Source organism: Nycticebus coucang, chromosome 10 (assembly GCF_027406575.1).
Source record: "Nycticebus coucang isolate mNycCou1 chromosome 10, mNycCou1.pri, whole genome shotgun sequence".
In the NCBI taxonomy this organism is placed as follows: Eukaryota; Metazoa; Chordata; class Mammalia; order Primates; family Lorisidae; genus Nycticebus; species Nycticebus coucang.
In genome coordinates, this window is record NC_069789.1 from 72,334,930 (window position 1) to 72,357,257 (window position 22,328).

The 22,328-nt window shown below is 33.4% G+C and overlaps 1 non-coding gene across 1 annotated transcript; it reads left to right on the plus strand.

Moving 5' to 3' along the window:
* The first annotated feature begins 12,633 nt into the window (after nucleotides 1-12,633).
* On the plus strand, nucleotides 12,634-12,740 carry LOC128597819 (U6 spliceosomal RNA). The gene has a single exon (XR_008383378.1). It is a non-coding gene; the product is annotated as a U6 spliceosomal RNA (small nuclear RNA).
* The last annotated feature ends 9,588 nt before the right edge of the window (nucleotides 12,741-22,328 follow it).

Consider the following 22,328-nt stretch of genomic DNA (forward strand, 5'->3'; position numbering starts at 1 on the left):
CACAAGGGTGAAGAACAAAATGATGCCATTTTCTCTACAAAATGCTTTTTGAATATTCATCCAGTGGGATACTAAAAAGCTGTTTTGATGTAGCTCCGTGTAGTTAAGTGTTTATTTTGGATATTGTGCTGACCATCTAATATGCAAAATTAGTCCAATTCTAAAGTCAGGATCTGTTTGTTGGCAGCGTCTCTCGTGTTATAAACAGTCAGTTTTTTATCTTTTAGTGTTTAAATGAACATATCATAGAACAAATGTAAAAGTGTATAGGTAACAAAAATAACTAGCTTTAGACTTTTGCTTCATAGCACATTTTTATGTGTTTTTATATAAGAATTAAATGCTTATTAATTCATGAATAGATTAATGCCTATTCAAAAGTTGTATGAAATATTTATTATCTATTTTTCATTTGCATATTTCTTGTGAAGTTAGCAAAGGCTAAAGGTAAGGGAGTCGAGAGAAATGCAAAATACAAATGATAAATGAACACGCATAGGGTTGGGTAACCTGCAGCCTTAGGGCCACATGTGGCTTTCTAGAACCTTGAGTGTGGCCTTTTGACTCTGAATCCAAATTTTATCTAACAAATCTTCTTAATAAAGAAATGTGTTCTGTGACATGTGGATTTGTTCAAGGGGATGCACTTGGGGATGTACAGGACCACACATGGCCTTGAGGCTGCATGTTCCCCATTTAGACCAGAAACACGTACGTATTCTCCAAAAGGCTTGGAGATGAATCTGCTCAATGCTAAAGCAGTACATCACGTTCCCCTTATTTTCATGTCTTACAATCCCCAAATTATAAAAATAATACTTGTAATAATATAAAAGTATTGAAAGCATGGTTTAGCAAATGTTTTCATTGGTAAATAGAATAATTATGAAATTGAATTATTGTCATATATTTTTCAGAGCGCTTTGACACCCATAACCCATAAGCATCAGCAGAAGAGTGGGCTACAGGGTGGACACCAAATGATGTCCCACACTTATATAAAAAGCTAAACTCAGAGAATTAAATGGCTTTCCCATGACCCCTAGAGTTAACTATTGATATACTTGGAACAGAAAGCTTATCTTAATATTTCTACTTAGTCTGCCACAGATGATATTCATCACCTATACTAAAATACCTTTCATTTATGATAAAAATAAATTTTCATTATAAAATCATTAATTTATAATGATGCATGTACTTTTAATAATATAATAAATTAATTCATTGATGACAAGTTTTCAATAAATGATATGTTAATTATGAAATAAAATTGTCAAATTGTAACAACAAATATTTTCAAAGAAATATCCCTAAGATAATAATGAAGTACCTGCCAAGATTTATAAACCATGAGAAGTTTAAAGTGTCTTAAGGGTTCCATAATAAAATATTCAATATGATGCATTATATCAGGTACAGAAAAATCAACTGAGAGGTGATATATGGCCTCAAGCATTGAAATATGCTTGTAAAAACATTTTCATGTCAAGATAACTATCATACAGTAGTGACTAAGTTTAAAACATGTTCACGTTTGTCCTGGAATTCAGTTATGTAGAGAGAGCTCTTAGCACAATCCACCTTCACTACAGCTGCGTGCATAATTTAGCCACCTCAGGGAAGAGGGACAGGCAAAGAGATTTAAGGAGCATAATTAGTTTAAGTGCTTAGGAGATTAAATCACAAAATAGTGTTCTCCAAATTGTGCTCCCCACCCTTAGAGTTTTTGTATTTGGTCACAGGTAGAAAAATTTCAACCAACAGCAGGTAAACACACACACACATATACACAAAAAGTTAAATACGTTGACTTAAAAACTCTGAAACATTAAAAATAAAAGTCACTAATACCACTAATACCAGGAGTTTTAAGATCTTTCATATCTACACGTAACAATCCTGAAATATCAGCAGAAGCAGAATCAGTGGCACAGAGTAGTTTAAAGGCCAAGGGCACTGGGATTTCAGGCTTTTTAATATAAATATGATTCCCTGGAAATCACCAGATCTTATATATCAGAGAACATAAAAGAAAGCAATGTCTTGGTGGAATATTCAGTAAAGCTGTTATATTTATCATCAAGAGCAACAGAAACACATACACACACACACACACACAGAGCAAGAGAAGAGGAAAATTTGATACCACATTAAAGCCAAGAGGAACAATCTGAAGAAAACACAAGAAACTCCACTTAAGTACTCCGACAGTGGAAACCTGAAGAAATTAGAGGAAAACTGTAGTATAGCACTGGTTTTACAGCTATGTAGAATTTTTCTTCTTCTTCTTCTTTTTTTTTTTTTTTTTTTTTTTGCAGTTTTTGTCTGGGGCTGGGTTTGAACCCACCACCTCTGGCATATGGGACCGGCACCCTAGTCCTTTGAGCAGCAGGCGCCTCCCTTTTTTCTTTTTTTTTTTTAATTGTGATACTGGTAAGAACTTTGAAATGTATTTTATGCTTTAACAAATGTGGAACATATTGGCAATACTAAGCAAAATTTTGGCTCAAGTACTACGGATTTTAGAAGCATATGTATGTAGAAGAAGCATATGTATTGGTCTCTCTTAACTCATTTAAAACCTAAATATAAGCCGGGCGTTGTGGCGGGCGCCTGTAGTCCCAGCTACTGGGGAGGCTGAGGCAAGAGAATCGCTTAAGCCCAGGAGTTGGAGGTTGCTGTGAGCTATGTGAGGCCACAGCACTCTACCGAGGGCCATAAAGTGAGACTCTGTCTCTACAAAAAAAAAAAAAAAAAAACCTAAATATATATTATTTTCCAATGTCACACTCTATTTCCATTTAAATATTGTAGTATAATTGCCAAAATCTTTGTAAATTTGAAATACCTTTGAAAGTAAGAAACAAATGTCTTTTGTAACATTATATACTGGCACATGGCAGAAGATAGGTATCTAATAAGTATTTTTTCAAGATTTTTTTTTCAATGAATAAAGTTATTTGTCAAATGACACAAATCCCTTGAAAATTATATTTTTCCACTAACGTTGCTCTTGTTTATTTATAAGTCAATCAGTTTGGTTATAAGTCAATTTCCCTGAGTCTGCTCAATCCTAAGCTCTAAGAAGATAAATTTTGTGGATCTATATTTCGACTATAAACTGTGGACAATGCTCAGTTTAACAAATTTATTCTGGGACACACTCTTGCAGCCCATGTCAACATATTTTATTCTCCAAAATTCTTCTTTCAAATTATTTACATTTTATTAATTCAAGAAAGATAGTAATGTGTTTAACGAGTATTGGGAAGTTATTTATAAGCTATTTATACTAGCATCTCTTGGATTGAGTAATGGCCTTGATTAGTAAGACAATTTATTCAATAAGTTTACTTACTAAAATATCTATCTTTATGGGTGAAAATTAAGAAGGTAAAAAATTAAAATAGTACTTTTATCTATCAAAAAAGTTGGTCATGCTCATGAAATGGACAAAAGCTTTTTTCTGATTTTGCTCTCCTTGAAGAAAGATTTAGCAAGCAATTCAGTCAAGCACATATTTAGTGCCGGGTTAATGACTGGAGAATTCCATCTGAACAGTTAAACTGATTTGTGGATATAGACACCATTAACAATTGAATGTCTTTAGATTTTTAAAGTAAATTGAATAGTACTCATCAAAATAAACAGAGTTTGCATTATATGCATTCAATAGGATTTACACAACTATTAAGGGAAAACTCTTCATAGCTGTTTCATTAGGAAACAAACAAATAAACAAAAAAGCAATTTTAAATAGTTGATTTTAAAGAAGAATTTAAGAGACTACAGGAAAATTTGATATGCAGTAGAACTCTCCCATATCAAGATGAAGAAATAAAACCTTAAAGATTTTTTTAACTAAGTAAAGGTGTCATTGCAATCACACAAATGTTATATGACACAGTAAAGTGAGTTGGAAATATGAAGAATTTGATGCCAATGATGAATATATTGCATGCTTGATTTTTGAAAAAGAGATTGCTAAATAATACTTTTTTTTTTTTTTTTGCAGTTTTGGTCCAGGGCTGGGTTTGAACCCACCACCTCCAGCATATGGGGCCGACACCCTACTCCTTTGAGCCACAGGTTCCGCCCAATAATACTTCTTGTACTAAGTTATTTTTGAATTGCTATATGAACTCTCACGAGAACCTCTTCATTTAGAATATCTATCTGATCATCTGGGTACATTTTTGGATCCACGTACTCATATTCTACTTACAATTTTCTACAGGTAGCCCCCAGTCTGTGTTTGTTTTATTTGAAATCATTTTCTGCTTGGAAATATACGCTGCAGAGAGTAGTAAGAAAATATACTCCTTTGGTGCTACAATAGTTGCTCTATAAAGATATAACTCCAAAAGAAATAAAACACTACTAGGAATTTACTCAAAAGAAAAAAGACATTTTATTAAAAAGACACTTGCATGCAAATGTTTATAGCAGCACAAGTCACAACGTGAAGATGTGGTAACAACCCAAGTGCCCATCAATACGTGAATGAATTAATAAATTGTGATATATATATATCTTGGAATGCTGTTCAGCCATAAAAAGATGGTGATCTAGTATTTTTTAACAACCTGGACATAATCAGAAACCATTATCTAAAGTGAAGTACAGAGAGAATAACAAAAAGAAATAAAAAATTATAAAGAGATTAGGAAAAAGAATAGAAAAAATCAAACACCACATGTACTCAATTCTAAATTGGAACTTGCTGATTAACAGCTATGTGCTCATACAGAAACAAAATTCAATGAAATTCAAGAAGGTGGGATGAGGGATAAGGGGAGGGGTAAATTTATAAGTGACAGGTACATTGCATGGTTACATTGTGCATTTTTTAGGTAAAGGGCACACTTATAACCCTGACTTAAAATATACAAAAATGATGTAACTAAAATATTAGTACCTCCATAATATTCTGATTAAAAAAAATTAAAACAAAGGGTGGTTGTCTCAGAAATTTTTGGCACATAATTCAGTAAATACCTGAAAGATCTAGATTTATCTGATACAAATATTACATATTGGGAACTAAAGCATTATTAAATTTATGTATTAATAAGTATGAGATATTTGATTTTGTATACCACAAGAAAAATTTGATTTAACCTTTTTCAGGTTGAGTTGACAAAGTAGTGTGGGATAAATACAGATTTGGGTGATTCTTGTTGAGTGATATATGTATGTTTATATAGTTTGAACAAACAAAAATAATTTAGAATTTTTTGTTTGCCAGTATTGCTCTAAATATTTTACAAATATTAGCTCATATATCTACAGAGTTGTCTTTATAACATTCATGGAATAAAAACCATTATTAAGTCCACTGTGTGGATAAGGAAGTTGTAGTGGAGAGATATAAAATAAGTTACCTAACTGCACAGCTAGAATAGTGGCCAGGCCATTACGCTATAGTTTACACTGGTCCATAGTTTACACTGCACAAATTTACCAGGCACTAGTGCTTTTGTAAACATGCCAGAAAATAGTAGAACAAATAGGCTGAACTAGAATATAGATTATTTCATTCTATTTACCCCAGTTTACTTACATCTCTGAAACTTACATTTATTCAACTTCAACAACTCTCTCTGCTTCTGTCCCCGCACCCCCACTGAAATATACTCTGCTTCCCTCCCTTGCACTGAAATATTTTTTTGAAGGTGGCCAGAACCGTTATATCCTTTCATTTCCCAGTCAGTAACTCCTTAGCAAATCAATTCCCTGAATTATGTTGGAGTTTATGTAGGAAAACAGGTCACTTGATAATATCACAGTGAAAAGGAAGTGGAACTGAATATATTTTAGTGAGAATAGGCTTCGGCTTTGCAGTTTCCACATGCTTTTTAAAATCAACAGAGAAAACGCTAAACTACTGATTCCTTTATATTATTCCCAAATGAAATTCAATCTTAAACATTCCCTAGCAGGAAAGGAAATAGATCTACTCTAGGGAAAGAGATCCACATAGATGTCTACAAAATAACAGAAAGTGTATTGTGTATAGTTAGCAGCTTATAATATTAGTCAGTAAGAAACATTCTCAAAGTAGACATTTTTAGGAAGTAAAGATAAGATAGTCCTATTTTCCAAAAATAACAAAACTGAATACTCCGCCCATCTTTCACAGTTGGATAAACTCAGTAAATGAAAAAATAAAATTAGAATGAATATTATGGCATGATTTCTATAATATAAAGTAAAAGGTAACGTTCATATCGCCATTATACACCTGTTGTATTTTGAAGTAGATTTAATATTAAACATAGAATAAATACCACCAGGCATCTCCTTCTCACATTATTCAATGAGACATTAGCAATGATGCAACACAAGGTGCAAAAAAGTGATAGGAAAGCTAATGAAATTAACGGAAAACACTGATTGAGACTCAGAAAAAATAGTGAGAACCTAAAATGAAGATTAATATTAGAAATTTAAAGCAGATACAACACTACAGATAAAAAATTAGTGTGAAAGATATAATTAATACCTAGAATTAAGAGAAAAAAGAAAATAAAATTAAAGTCATCATTGAGAGGATCGCAAACATGGAGAGGCAACAAACCACTATTTATACTATAGATTTTTTAAAAGACCAAATGGATCAAATAGAAAAATTTTAAACATCATAAAAAATAATACCGAGCTGAAGAAATATCACATTGTATTACTTAATACTTTATTATCCACAAAAAAGCAAAAGAAATTGTTCAACATACAAATATACATGTATGCAAATGCATAAACTTAAAAGAAATTTTTACATTTTTTTGACAAGCACCATCCAGGCATCAAGTATCAGGTTTTCTTTAAAACTAATCAATATAATTAAATCAATCTAAACAGCCCCAAATGGCTAAATTTGAAGGTCACATGTTGGTTTAAAAGGATGCATGCATAGCTTCTAAATTCATCTTCCATGCTTCCTCCCAAACTCTCAAGCTAGTTTAATAAAACCTTTAATGCCGCAAGGCTTCTACCTAAAACTGGCAGTTTTCCCATGAAAGTAGCAGCACATGTGTGTGTCACAAGTGAATTGGGAAAAGGAAACAGTTCACATCTGAGAAAAGGAATGATCATGCCAGGATTATGGAGCACAGTAACCTGAACCAGAGAAGAATTTTAGGTGCAAGAAACAAAACGTGCATTAAAGTTGGATTCCAGTAGAGGGAAACAAGTGACTGAACAAGAAAGTGCAGGTAAGACTCTTCTGAAGAGAGAAAATCCCTGTTAATATGCATTAAGGACCAATGTGAAACTTATTCTAAAGTTACAGGTAAGCAAATATTTACTACGTTCATTGAAAGTCAATGATTTGATAGAAAAATTTCTGAAATGGTCATTAGCAATTATTGGTGTTCAAAATAAATATGCACCAAACTACTGCAGCTCAGGAAGTTGAAATGTCCTTAATAGCGAACATTTTTCCTTTTTCTTCTTTTGGTGTGCCACGTTACCTCCCGCACTCTGCTCTCTCCCTTCTCTCACTCTCTTCCTTCTCTTCTCTCTAATACAAAATATACTTATACTAAGTGACTTTGTGATATGGACTATACTTACTAGGCATATACTCAGAAGAAAAACAATCATTTTATCATAAGATCATTTGCACTAGACTGTTACTGCAGCTTAATTTACAATCTCCAAAATGTAGAAACAACCTAAATGCTCACCCACCCAGGAATGGATTAACAAGCTGTGGTATATGTACACCATGGAATTTATTCACCCGTTAAAAAGATAGAGATTACATCTTTTGGATTAACAACTGAGGCAAGAGAATTGCTTAAGCCCAAGAATTTAAGGTTGCTGTGAGCTGTGACATCACAGCACTCTACCGAGGGCGACACAGTGAGACTCTGTCTCAAAAAATATATATATAAATAAAATCTCTGGAATACTCTAACAAGATAAAATAATAAAAACATAGATACACAAAATGAAGAATGATAAAAGGGCATAACTAAAATTCAAAACATTTTTGTTAATCTTTTTTTTTTTTTTCTAGACAGTCTCACTTTGTTGCCTTCGGTAGAGTACAGTGACATCATAGCTCATAGCAACCTCAAATGCCTGGGCTTAAACAATTCTCTTGTTTCAGCCTCCCAAGTAGCTGTGACTATAGGCACCAGCCACAACGTCTGGCTATTTTTTGAGATGAGGTCTCACTCTGGCTCAGGTTGGTCCATTTTTGTTAATCTTGAAATTATGAATGAAATATGACGACTCCACACTGATAACAGTAATTCTCGTACTAGATCTGGGCTCTTCAATCCACTTATTGCACTATTTCTTCAGTATTTGTGAACAAGGAGGGCTTGTTCATTTCTCAAACTCTAGTTTCCCTGTTATTTCAGCCTAAATCCCAAGGCAAATTCATTAAAATCATTCTGATGCCTCCACCAGAAACTCCAATTAGCTGCTGTCACTTTTATTTTATTTTACTTTATTTTATCCTATTTTATTTTTACTCAAGCACACTCACCACTCTCTACCTACTCCTTCCCTGAACCAATGCAGTTAAACATGTTGGAGAAAAGTAGTCACTTTGGTCGTTTTTAGTATAATTTGTAACCTTCAACCTGCTCAGAGACCATTCTATAGTTCTAAACCAGGCATTCTTCTGCTCCACCAGATAATCATTTTATATTTATTTCTTCTCATCTCAAATCTCTAAGACCTCTTCACACATTTACTCTCTTGGCTGATGATCTTCCTACTTCTAAGGAAACTGAGCAATCAGACACCCTCATGTCTTCGTCTTCATATCTTCCACCATATTATAAAAAAAAAAAAAAAAAAATTCAAGATCCCAACTAAACCCAACCCAGTTTTGGCCTAGATATCCTCATCTTTCACATACTTAAGAACAACATACTTCAAATAATTTTTCCTCTCGATTGACTAATCCCCATCAGCATATAAACAGGGTGTTTATTTCTTGATGGCTTTTCTTTCCTTGGAAACAGCCCCCTGGGCACCCTTTTCCATCATCATTTTCTCTAGCTCTTTTAGAGTGAAACTCTTTCATTCCCTATCTCCAAATACTCTTCCTTCATTCTCGTAAGAATCAAGAACAAACAGATTTTCCATGCATAACTTCATGAAAACTGCACTCTCAGAGATCCCCAGTACCTCACATTTTACTAAATACAATTGTTATGTCTGTCACGTGTCTATTTAAACTATCAGGCACATAGGACACAGTTGAGTTTCCTTTCCCCTCTTTTTCTTCAGTTGGTTTACAGACACATTATGTTCTGGTTTTCCTTACCTTTGGGGTTGTTCCTTCTCAATCTCCTTTGCTTGGGACCTCACTACTGTTCTCTAAATATGAGAATGCCTTGAGTTTCAATCTTTAGTTTGCTTGTGTTTTGGTCACCTGGTTGCTCATTTAAACCTTATCTGTTGGCCTGGCTTTAAAAATCAGATAAAGGTTGCTGGTTCCCACATTGCTATCACCAGTTAAGAATTCTTCCATGAACTACAGAACCATAGGTTCAACAGACCATTTGATATTTCCATGTCAAAACCTTGGGAATGTATATCTTAAATTCAATAAGGCAAAATTCAAGCTTCTATCCAAAATATACAAATAACCTCTAAAATCAACAATAAGAAGACAAAGGACTCAAATAAAAATTGACCAAAGACATATAACCAAAGACAAATGGAAAATAATCATCTGAAAAGATGTTAAATATCATGTACGTCATATAAAGAGATACGATTACACACCTACAAGAACGTCGAACATTCTAACTACAGACAACACCAAAAGCTGATGAGAATGTGGAGCATTGGGAGCTCCCATTCATTTGAAACATGCTTTGGAATACAGTTGGGCATTTACTTGCCAAAGTAAACATACATTTTCCAATTTATCAATTAATAAATTGATAAAAATAAATAAGCTCCCAAGCTATGAAAAGATATGAAGGAAATAGGTATAAATGTTATATAATTAAAGAGATTACAAAATCTGCTACACCTTGAGATATTTTTGATCAATTCCTAACAAACAATTAGCATGCTAGATTTTTTAAAAGATCATGCTGATAGTAACTGAAAAGAATATTCACACCAGTCAGATAAAAAAGTAAATGTGGGCCAATTAATGGAAAGTCTAAAACAGTGATCAGTAAAATTCTTTCACAACATACTTTTGAAATGGAAGTGAATTCAAGAAATGGAAATGACAATAGATATATTGTTATTTTAATATGTTTTTAAAACATCTAACTTATATGCCAAAATAAAATGTAAATTGATTAAATGTTTAAAAGGAAATAATGATACATCACAAAATAAGTAAATTACACATGGTTAAGTACAATTCATGGTAAATAAATTAATTTTATTTTTCAGTATAACAAGAACTCACAATCCTGAAAGTTTTTTTTAATTTGTTTATATAAACATTCAAATGTTTCTCTGTGAAAATAGCATGAGAATATTAAAATGTCAAATGCCAAAGCAAAAAAAAATAATTTTGGCATTACTGAATTATAGAAATACCACAAAAGCATTAAATTTATGCTATTTATTCCTTGTTCTGTTTCCTAAAACATTGCCTTACACATTATAGATACTGGATAATATTTGTTCAGTCAATAACATTTTGGAAAAATGTCCACTATTAAAAAATATCAAAGGCTATGAGCTGGCATTTTCCTAACATAATAATAATAGCAAATACATGAAAAAAATTTCAACATCACTGTATACACACATGAACACACAGAAAAGAATTCTGATACCAAGGCTTTTTCAGAGAGGTTGAGGCAATCATTTTAAAGGTTTAATGGCTTAGCTTTTTTTAGACCTACAGTGACCAAAACGTATTCTGCAGAAGCTGGATAGTAGAGGAAAATGCGTAGTATCAGTCAAGTGGCCAGACTTTCCTTTGGATAGGAGGCTGTCGGTGGACCTGTGGCACCGCCATCTTAACCTCGAACTCCCTTCCTTTTTCTTTCCTCCTTGCTACGAAATTCCAATTTTCCTTGCCTTTTGAAATTGAACATCTTACCAAAGAATTATAAAGAGTAACCCTCTTAGGGCGGTGCCTGTGGCTCAAGGAGAAGAGCGCCAGTCCCATATGCCACAGGTGGCGGGTTCAAACCTAGCCCCGGCCAAAAACCAAAAAAAAAAAAAAAAAAAAAAAAGAGTAACCCTCTTAAAAATTAGAAACCAAGAACCTAACAGTTCTAAAATGACCACACAGTCTGTGTTTAGAGAAGAATTAATTTAAGAAGGAAAAAAAGGTTAAAGTTAGGTATGTTAATCAGTTATATGCGAGCATTCCACAGTGTATATCAAATCAGCATATTGTACCTCCATAAATGCATTCATATACACAGTTGTGATTTAATAAAGAATTTAAAAAAATAAAATAAAATGATAAGTTATAGTCATGTGCCACAAAACAGGTCAATGATCTACTGCATATAAGAGGGTGGTGCCATAGACTTTAAATGGAGCTGAAGTATTACTATCTCCTGGTAACATCATAGCACAATTACTTTATGTTTTAATAAATTTAGTGTAGACTAAATGTACATTGTTTATAAAGTCTACGGTAGTTACAGTAATGTCCTTGGCCTTCTCATTCACTCACCACTCACTGACTCATCCAGAGCAACTTCCAGTCCTATAAATTCCATCCACAGTAAGTGTTCTTTACAGGTGTGTCACTTTAAGTTTTTATACTACATTTTTACTCTACGTTTTCTATAATATGTTTAGATACACAATTATTTACCATTGTGCTACAGTTGCCTACAGTATTAGTAGAGTATCACACTGTACAGGTTTGTAACCTACAAGCAATAGGCTACTTAGGAATGTAAAAGGCTATCTAGGTTCCTATTGACAAAATGCTGACATTCACAAAATTGTCCAACGGTGAATTTCTCTGAATGCATTTCCATCATTAAATGGTGAATGACTATACATGGAATCCAAAAAGCAGAATTATCTCTGAGAGGTTTCTTCACTCTTTGGTCCTTTTTCTTGCTTCCCATCTTTAAATCAGTGGGCATTGGCTCAGACCTCTGGGCTTTGCTTAAAAGATTCCACGTTAATTACTCCTCATGAGCATTCATCATGGTGACAGCTCCTGTTAGCAGTGCTGTTTATTTTATTCTCACCTTTTCTGCTTTGCTGTCAAATGGAAGAATTTTATGGTTCTTGAGGGAGCGATCCTTCTCTATGACCAGCTGGTTTGAAGGAAAAAAAAAATGTCTTTTCTTCAGAGTTGCACTGGCTTTGGTAATTCCTTGTAAACGATATGGCAGAAATGTAATAATTAACAGTGCTCTTTAATTGGGTTAATTTATAACACAGAAGAGTTAAACAACCAAAAACTGTTGAGCAAAATCCTGAACTCTAACAGTATTTCAAGTACATCAAGGAGTTGATAAAATCATGTTGTCTTGTATAAATCATATTGATAAATTGCTTGACTTAAACTTTAACTATACAGATAAGTTATTTTATAATAATTATTTACATTTCTTTTACATTAGAGCATTTTTTTAATCTTTTGGATTAATCATTTTTAACTGCTATAGATGTTCTTATATCTTAAACTCAGTGTTTAAGAAAGACTCACAAGTGCTCACTTCAGCAGCACATATACTAAAATTGGAACCATACAGAGAAGATTAGCATGGCCCCTGCGCAAGGATGACGCGCAAATTCGTGAAGCGTTCCATATTTAAAATAAAACAAAAAAAGAAAGACTCACAAATCCCTTGGCAGCTTTTTATAACAAAAAACTCAATGTCTTTGCTTATAAAAATAAGTTCATACTAAAAGTAAAGTCTGAACTTCAAATAATCAGATGCACTTAATGAAGAAAAAGAAAGCAATATGAGGAGAGGTTTTGGGCTTCTAGTAATGATGAAATTAGTAATTTTAAAAACATATTTCAGTGAAATCAACTTTACAAAAGCTGTTCAAAAATGCATTTTTAAAATCTTCTTAAATATAAATTAGTTAACAAAAATGGTAAAATACTACTTGCCACAATTTGAAGAAGAAATAAAGATTAATATGTTCATAGACATAGAAGCAAAATTTAAAACTTTTTTAAAAGAGTGCCAGTGGAAATTCTAAGCTTAATATTTCAATGAGTGAAATTAGATGTCAATGTTTTATTAGCATGTAAGACTTAGCTTAATATAGAATCATCATTTTTAAAGATGTTTTAGAAGAAGATATTTAGGAAAAAAAGAATTATAAATACGGAAAAGATTACAATAAACATAGAAGAAGCTGAAAATTGTCTAATATATGTTTAGTCAATCACATTCTGAGAAAAAGAGAAAAATCAGTATGGCAGAGGTAATTATTCATAAACAGCTGAAATTTATGATAATTAATAAATATACCAAACCAAAAATTTAAAGAACAGGCACATCCCAAGTAGAAAAAATAAAACACAAATTCACCTCTACATATATCCACAGATTCTGTAGTGAAGTTAAAGCAAATGAAACACCATAAAGAAAATCTTAGGAATAGATTATGAGAAAATTAGGACAAGATTCTACCGTATAAGAGGACAGAAAAGGTTAATGAGGACCAACAGATTGAAACTGGAGGTCTCGAGGGCAGCAATGGAAGGTAGAATAATTAAATAATTTCTTAAATATGTTGAAAGAATTCCATAGTTTGCTAAAGTGTCCTTTGTTCCATTGTAGATAAGCTATGTTTTCTCTTTGGCTGTTATAACAGATTTATTTCTCTGTATTGTTATTAAACATCTCGAGGTGTTTAAATTGCTGATATAGGGTTTTTGTTGTTGTGAAAATCTATCTTATTTGGAATGTCTTAATTTTCTGAATTTTTCTTTCATTTTGGAAATTTTGCTTTCATTATAATTTCCATTATCTTTCTATCACTCTATTTACTTCCCTTCCAGATTTTTGGTATATATGTATGTCTGAGTGTATATACATACATATATGTATGTAAAAATATGTGTATCTACACACACACACATATTTAGTATATAAGTATACATACAATTATTAATATTTATAGAATTTCAAAATCTACCACATCCTACCTAAAAGTGAAAGTTAAATGTTTTCCTTTATTGATATATATTTATAAAAAATAAATTTACTTCATTTAAATATATTCTTTTAACGCTTTGACAAGTGTATATAGCCATATAACCATTACTACAGTGGAGATTTCCATTACCCTAAAATCATTCTCCACGCCTCATTAAAAATGATTCCCTTTGTTTTTTTGATTTGGTTTTCCTCTTTGAGATAACATTGACTTCTTTAAATTAAATTGTTTTCCTGAATATTTTCAATTCTTACTTTACAATTTTTTCATATTCTAAGTTCTTGAATTTTTTACATGTGGTATCCATATTTTTCTTTACTTATTTAATGATACGTGATTACTTTTGAAGTATTGTGTATAAACGTTCCACCCTTCATAGTTGGATTTGGGGGTAGTGCTTTTACTAGCTAATTAGTAATGATGATCTTCCATCTTACTTACAGTAAAGTTTTATGGGGGATGGTGTCTGCCTTTTCTCATTCATTTCAATTTGTTCTGAATTTTTTTGGACCATTGATTAGAAGTATTTTAAGGAGAAGTTGGTATTCGAGGACACTGTTTTATTGGTAAATTTATATGAGGTTTCTTGAATGCAGGGTGACTTTTATGAGTGATAAGTTTGAGTGACTATTCTGATTCTGGGATGAGATCCTTATTATGCTTCATTTTCTGATTTGTACTTCCCCCTCCCCACCATCAAGCCTCTTTCAATTTTCCTTTGCTCCCTCAAAAGTAGTTTCTTCCAGACATCATTGTGTCTGTGAACTCACTGAGCAAACTGATTCCTAGGGATCAGTGCTCTGATCACTGACTCTTCTCCCAACTTTCTTTTCTCATGATGAAAATGTTTGTTTCTTCAGGTGATGCTACTGATTTGTCTATGAATAAAATCTAACCGTATTTTCTTTATCATTTAATCTTTATGTGTCTCTGTGCAGTGATGTGCAATGCAAAGTGGGGTCTGTAATTTGCAAATGGGTAAAGAAGTCTCTGTCTCCTTTTTATTTATATTTATTTATTTATTTTGATTCATTGAGGGTACAATAAACCAGCTTACACAACCTTTAAAGAGGAATTAGTACCTATATTACTCAACTGTTCCAAAATGTAGAAAAAGAAGGAAGACTCCCCAACACGTTCTATGAAGCAAACATCACCCTGATCCCCAAACCAGGAAAAGACCCAACAAGAAAAGAAAATTATAGACCAATATCACTAATGAATATAGATGCAAAAATATGCAACAAGATCCTAACAAACAGAATCCAGCAACATATCAAACAAATCATACATCATGATCAAGTTGGCTTTATTCCAGGGTCTCAAAGGCTGGTTCAATATACGTAAATCTATAAATGTAATTCAGCACACAAACAAAGTAAAAAACAAAGATCATATGATCCTCTCAATCGATGCAAAAAAAGCTTTTGATAACATCCAACATCCCTTCATTATCAGAAAACTTAAGAAAATTGATATAGAAGGGACATTTCTTAAACCGATAGAGGCCATATACAGCATACTGACAACCACTATCATATTGAACGGAGTTAAATTGGAATCATTTCCACTTGGATCAGGAACCAGACAAGGCTGCCCATTGTATCCATTGCTTTTTAACATTGTAATGGAAGTTTTAGCCACTGCAATTAGGGAAGAAAAGGCAATCAAGGGCATCCACATAGGGTCAGAAGAGATCAAACTTTTGCTCTTCACAGATAATATGATTGTATATCTGGAAAACACTAGGGACTCTACTATAAAACTCTTAGAAGTGATCAAGGTAGGGCGGCGCCTGTGGCTCAAGGAGTAGGGCGCCGGTCCCATATGCCGGAGATGGCAGGTTCAAACCTAGCCCTGGCCAAAAAACACACACACAAAAAAAGAAGTGATCAAGGAATACAGCAACGTCTCAGGTTACAAAATCAACATTCATAAATCAGTAGCCTTTATATATAACAACAATAGTCAAATTGAAAAAACAATTAAGGACTCTATCCCATTCACAGTAATGCCAAAGAAGATGAAATATTTGGGAGTTTATCTAACAAAGGATGTGAAAGATCTATATAAAGAGAACTATGAAACTCTAAGAAAAGAGATAGCCGAGAATGTTAATAAATGGAAAAACATACCATGCTCATGACTGGGAAGAATCAACATTGTTAAAATGTCCATACTACCCAAAGCAATATATACCTTCAATGCAATCCCTATTAAAGTTCCACTGTCATACTTTAAAGATCTTGAAAAAACAATACTTCATTTTATATGGAATCAGAAAAAACCTCGAATAGCCAAGACATTACTCAGAAATAAAAACAAAGCAGGAGGAATTACGCTACCAGACCTCAGACTATACTACAAATCGATAGTGATCAAAACAGCATGGTATTGGCACAAAAACAGAGAAGTAGATGTCTGGAACAGAATAGAGAACCAAGAGATGAACCCAGCTACTTACCGTTATTTAATCTTTGACAAGCCAATTAAAAACATCCAGTGGGGAAAAGATTCCCTATTTAACAAATGGTGCTGGGTGAACTGGCTGGCAACCTGTAGAAGACTGAAACTGGATCCACACCTTTCACCACTAACCAAGATAGACTCTTACTGGATTAAAGACCTAAACTTAAGACATGAAACTATAAAAATACTAGAAGAGAGTGCAGGGAAAACCCTTGAAGAAATTGGGTTGGGTGAGTTTTTTACGAGAAGGACCCCCCGGGCGATTGAAGCAACTTCAAAAATACACTTTTGGGACTTGATCAAACTAAAAAGCTTCTGCACAGCCAAGAACACAGTAAGTAAAGCAAGCAAACAGCCCACAGAATGGGAGAAGATATTTGCTGGTTATGTCTCTGACAAAGGTTTAATAACCAGAATCCACAGAGAACTCAAATGCATTAGCAAGAAAAGAACAAGGGATACCATCACAGGCTGGGCAAGAGAACTGAAAAGAAACTTCTCTGAAGAAGACAGGCGAGCGGCCTTCAGACATACGAAAAGATGCTCATCATCTTTAATCATCAGAGAAATGCAAATCAAAACTACTTTGAGATATCACCTAACTCCAGTGAGACTAGCCTATATCACAAAATCTCGAGACCAGAGATGTTGGCGTGGATGTGGAGAAAAGGGAATGGAACACTTCTGCACTGCTGATGTGAATGCAAACTAATACATTCCTTTTGGAAAGATATATGGAGAACACTTAGAGATCTAAAAATAGATCTGCCATTCAATCCTGTAATTCCTTTGCTGGGCATATACCCAGAGGACCAAAAACCACATTATAACAAAGATATTTGTACCAGAATCTTTATTGCAGCCCTATTCATAATTGCTAAGTCATGGAAGAAACCCAAGTGCCCATCGATCCACGAATGGATTAACAAATTGTGGTATATGTACACCATGGAATATTATGCAGCCTTGAAGAAAGATGGAGACTTTACCTCTTTCATGTTTACGTGGATGGAGCTGGAACATATTCTTCTCAGTAAAGTGTCTCAAGAATGGAAGAAAAAATATCCAATGTATTCACCCCTACTATGAAACTAACTTAGGACCTTCACATGAAAACTATAACCAAGTTACAACCTAAGAACAGGGGGAAGAGGGAAAGCGTTGGGAGGTAGAGGGAGGGGAATTGAAAGGATCACACCTGTGATGCATCTTACAAGGGTACATGTGAGCCTTGGCAAATGTGGAATGTAAATGTCTTGGCAAAGTAACTAGGAAAATGCCAGGAGGGCTATGTCAACTAATGAGATGAAAATGTGTCAAATATTCTATGAAACAAGTGTATGGTGACCCATGATCATATTGGTGTACACAGCTATGATGTAATAAAAAAAATAATAATAAAAATAAACCAGATTACACTGATTTGATTTGTTAGGCAAAGTCCCTCAAAGTCTCTGTCTCCTAATTTTGACTAGATACAATTTTTGGAGCAGGTTAAGAGATTTGTTAATACCGTATTTCACATTTTGGACCTCTTTCCTGAATTTCGTCCAGTTGTTTGGTAATGTAGACCATTAGCTAAGAAAATCAGCTTCTTGTCTCTGTATTCTGCTTCTTCCTTCCTCAACTTCCATTATCTTCAAGCCACCCTGTACTTCTATTTCTTTTTTCATCCCCAAAACATGCAAACTCACTCTCTTTCTAAAATCTTTGCATATCTTATTCCCTCTGCTTGATTGCCCCTGCCCTGGACCTTGACACAATTATATCCTTCTTATCATCAGTATCTCTTCAAATACCATCCATTCTGTCAGAGTTTTCTGGTCACTCTTGCCAAAATAGTCTGTTCCTCAATGTTTCTAATATGTATTCCCTATAACTCCACTGTCTCCTTTTTCATAGCATGTATCGTTCTTTGGAAATATATTATCTTCATAACAGATTAATATGGCTACCTGTATGTTTACATATCTATAGCCTGCCTTCTCTAAAAGTGTGTAACTCAATAAGAGGAGATACTATGTCTGTTCTTACTGTATTTGCAGAACTTAGAATCATGCCTATACCTACTAGGTACACAATGCATATTTGTTGAATTTATAGTTTTTATGAAATCCAGTTTTTTAACCTATTTATTCACAGTAGTACACTGAGAAAAATGCAATACTTCACCTGAAAACACTGTCAGCTCTGTATTCCATTTTGATTTATCACATGAGAAGTGTTCTTTGTGAGTGGGATTAGTGGATAGAATCAAAGCTTTGAATTATGATTCAGTTTATAGTATAGACATCACTTGAAAGTTATTTAAACTCTCATCATTATCAATAAAGAAGCATTTTATGTCATTCTGACCTACGTGTAAGTTCAGAGGGAGACTTCCCTGCTGTAAAACATTTCTTGTGATGTAGGCTTTCTAAGCTTCTCTGCATGATTTCTCTCTATGCACAACTTCCACTCTGCGGGGAATATTATTTACCCAATATTCTTTACTTTACCTCAAAGCTGTGAGCACTTGTAAAGAGCTCACTAACAAGATAAAAACATAACATTTATCATTGCACATGTGTTTTGCCTTTCTGTGAAATTCTTTCTCCATAAACTGAAAGCCTACAACAAATCTTAGTCTAGAAAGGTTCATAACAAAGGAAAAGAAAACTAAAAATGAGAAAATTGCACATCCTATGGCTGCTCTTCCTTTGAGCTCTGTAGGGTTCTCCATTTCTCCAAGATAATCTGAGCCAAAGGAAGCAGCAGCAATTTGGCTTCTCCCACTCAGAGCTGTAACCCCTAAGGCAGAGTCCATTAAATAGAAAGAGAGTGAGTGCGCAGGACACGCAGTACTCTGCTGAAATCTACCTTGACCGTGTGCATTTTCATTTGTTATTTCTGAGAGTAGCATTTCACAAACATCTTTGCACCACAAGTTAAAAACTTACAATAGGTTACAGATAGCACAGTTAGAAAAACTAACAAATATGGGCTACCAAAGATAATAGCATAGAGAATAATTAGTAACTTAAGAAATCTAATAAAAATGTAGAAAATGTAACAGTGCATTGACATAACTAGTCATTTGTTTATGATTCTCCTAGCCAAATGTTGTCAAATTTATTTCATTTTGTAAATTAATTAAATGTACATGTATTTCATTATAATGCTACAGGTAGAACATCTGACAAGACAAAGGGACATAATAGCATATTATCTCCTAGTATAATTAATTCAAAGTGTTCTTGTGTGTGAAATAAAAGTACAATAGTCCCCCATGTACAGTAGCTTAACCAGTGATTTTAATTTCCACAGTATCAATTGCCGATAGTCAACTGCAATCTGAAAACGTTAAATAGAATTAAACATCTCATACATTTAAGTTGTGCACCATTTTGAGTAACGTGATGAAGGCTCTTGCAGTTTGGTCCATCCAAACATGGATATGAATCATCCCTTTTTCTACCATATTAACCTGTCCATTAGTCACTCACCATCTGTCTTGATTATCAGATGGAAAAACATAGCACATACAGATGGTTGACTTAAGATAGTTCAATTTACAATCTCTTAACTTTGCAATAGATTTACAAAAATATTAAGTGCATTTTCAATTTATGATGTTTTCAATTTATGTAGGTTGTTCAGGGCATAAGCTCATAGCCAGTTGAGTAACATTTGTATAATGTTTGGTACAGTTTCAGGTAATTCCTATGATTCAAATACAAAAATTATGGAAATTTTTAAGATCTAGTATTAAGCACAATGAGAAAACCTGGTCATACCTTCATCATCAGAACTTGTCTCCTGTGACTTTTTTTTTTTTTTCATTCTACGCTTTCCTGGTTCTACCCTGATTTATTTAGTCATAATTCCAGATAGTCTGGCGGTGCACTAAACCAATACATAGTCTGGTACACTATGTATTCTTAACTCCTTGAATTTGTTCATATAATTTTTAAATCTTAAACTATCAGCCTATTTATCCCCTTAGGTAACTCAATAACCTGACTACAATAGACAATTAATAAAATTTTCTAATGTTGTCTAGCCTAAAATAAGAGTTCAAGATCATGTAAAGTAATGAAATGTTGAATACTGAATGTCCTTTCTTTTTACCTGTGGCAGTATTATCAAACTTAGCAGCAGTATTTACTTGTGGAAGTATTATCAAACTTATGGACAGACGATATCCAGCCAGAGTGGAAACAATGTGAATAGAAAGTTATTGTTTTTTAAAGGATAAAATCATAGAGGTTTAAAGACAAACTCATTTTAAAGTTTATATTTAATGTGGTGGAAAAAATTTTTCCACAGGGTATACTTCCACAAGACAAAAATCACTGCATATACATGGACAAGTACTATTTTGCATTTCTATCAGTTATCTGTGACTTATAGAATTACAAAATCGTTCCTATAAAATCAGAATCAGATAACCTGGTAGTGTGCTATAAGTAACGTGGATTTCCACTGATGCACAAATATATGCTTTCAAATGTAAGGACTCCAGCTACATGTTTCATATGTAATATATATATATATATATATATATATGTTTTGTGCATGAATATATATATTGAACTACACATTACATTTAAAAATGTGTAGTTAACTCTGGAAGGTAAATGACAGATCAAAACTGAACTTCTGAGTACCCAGAAGTTACTCAGAGATTACAGCTTATGAAGACCAAATAATGCTATTTTTACATGCAAAGATTAAAGTACAGATTGATCACTAGGAAAACGTAGAACATGTCCTGATTCCTTGAATTTCATATTACCTGCTGACATTACATTGATTTATTATGTGGAACATTTCATGTTTAACTTAGATTTGGATAACCAGACTGAAAAAAGTAGAAAATTGTATACTTTTTTTTCTGTGAACAGATGAAATGCGGAGACAAATGAGGAAATTACTTACATATTACAAATAAAAGAGGATATATCATCACATAAACCATTAGGTAATTCCCCCTCTGGCCTGTGGCTTGAAGTACATGTATAGAATTTTATGACATGCTCTTTTCTTTGGAATCATTGCCTTGGGTTTTGGCTTCAGTGGGTGTTTGCCCAATCTGTCTGATGGAGATAGTCCAATTCGGAGTAAAAGTGAGGAGGCTGACTTCACATTTAGTGTTTAATTGGCTCATAGCTCCTCATCACTTTGGCTGTGGAAGTCTGACTTGAAGATGCCAGCAGGGAAAGGGAGATCACCATTCTCCCCAAATAACATCATTTTCTAAATGACTATTGACATTATGGAGCTATTCAAGCTAACCTATTAAAAACATAAAAAGGCAATCAACTTAGCTTACTAACATTTACAGCATTATTCTAGTCAGGAGACTGAGAAGCTGACTCCTCGGTATGTTAACGCACAACTCTGACAAGAAATGCCTGAATATTGAAATCCGTCCCTTCACCAAGACTAAGGTGCATAGATTAGGGTCCTCACAAGCCTCTGCACAGTTAGCATTAATAATTTTTTTAATTGTAAAAATAAAAGATAGTTATTTGTACCTAGTTTTTTGTATCTTCTCTACTACACTTTATCTGCTTTATTTGGTATAACATTGATCTGTTACCTTCCCATTAGGATAATTCTTTTAGTTTAGCAAAATAAGAGTTATAAATTAATACCAGCTACAGTAAACATACAATTACATTATGCTAAAATGTGGTTACTGTCCTGTGCAATACTGCCTAATATTAAATTTTAATTCTGTATATTTGTATACAAGTTCTTTACTAGCTGTA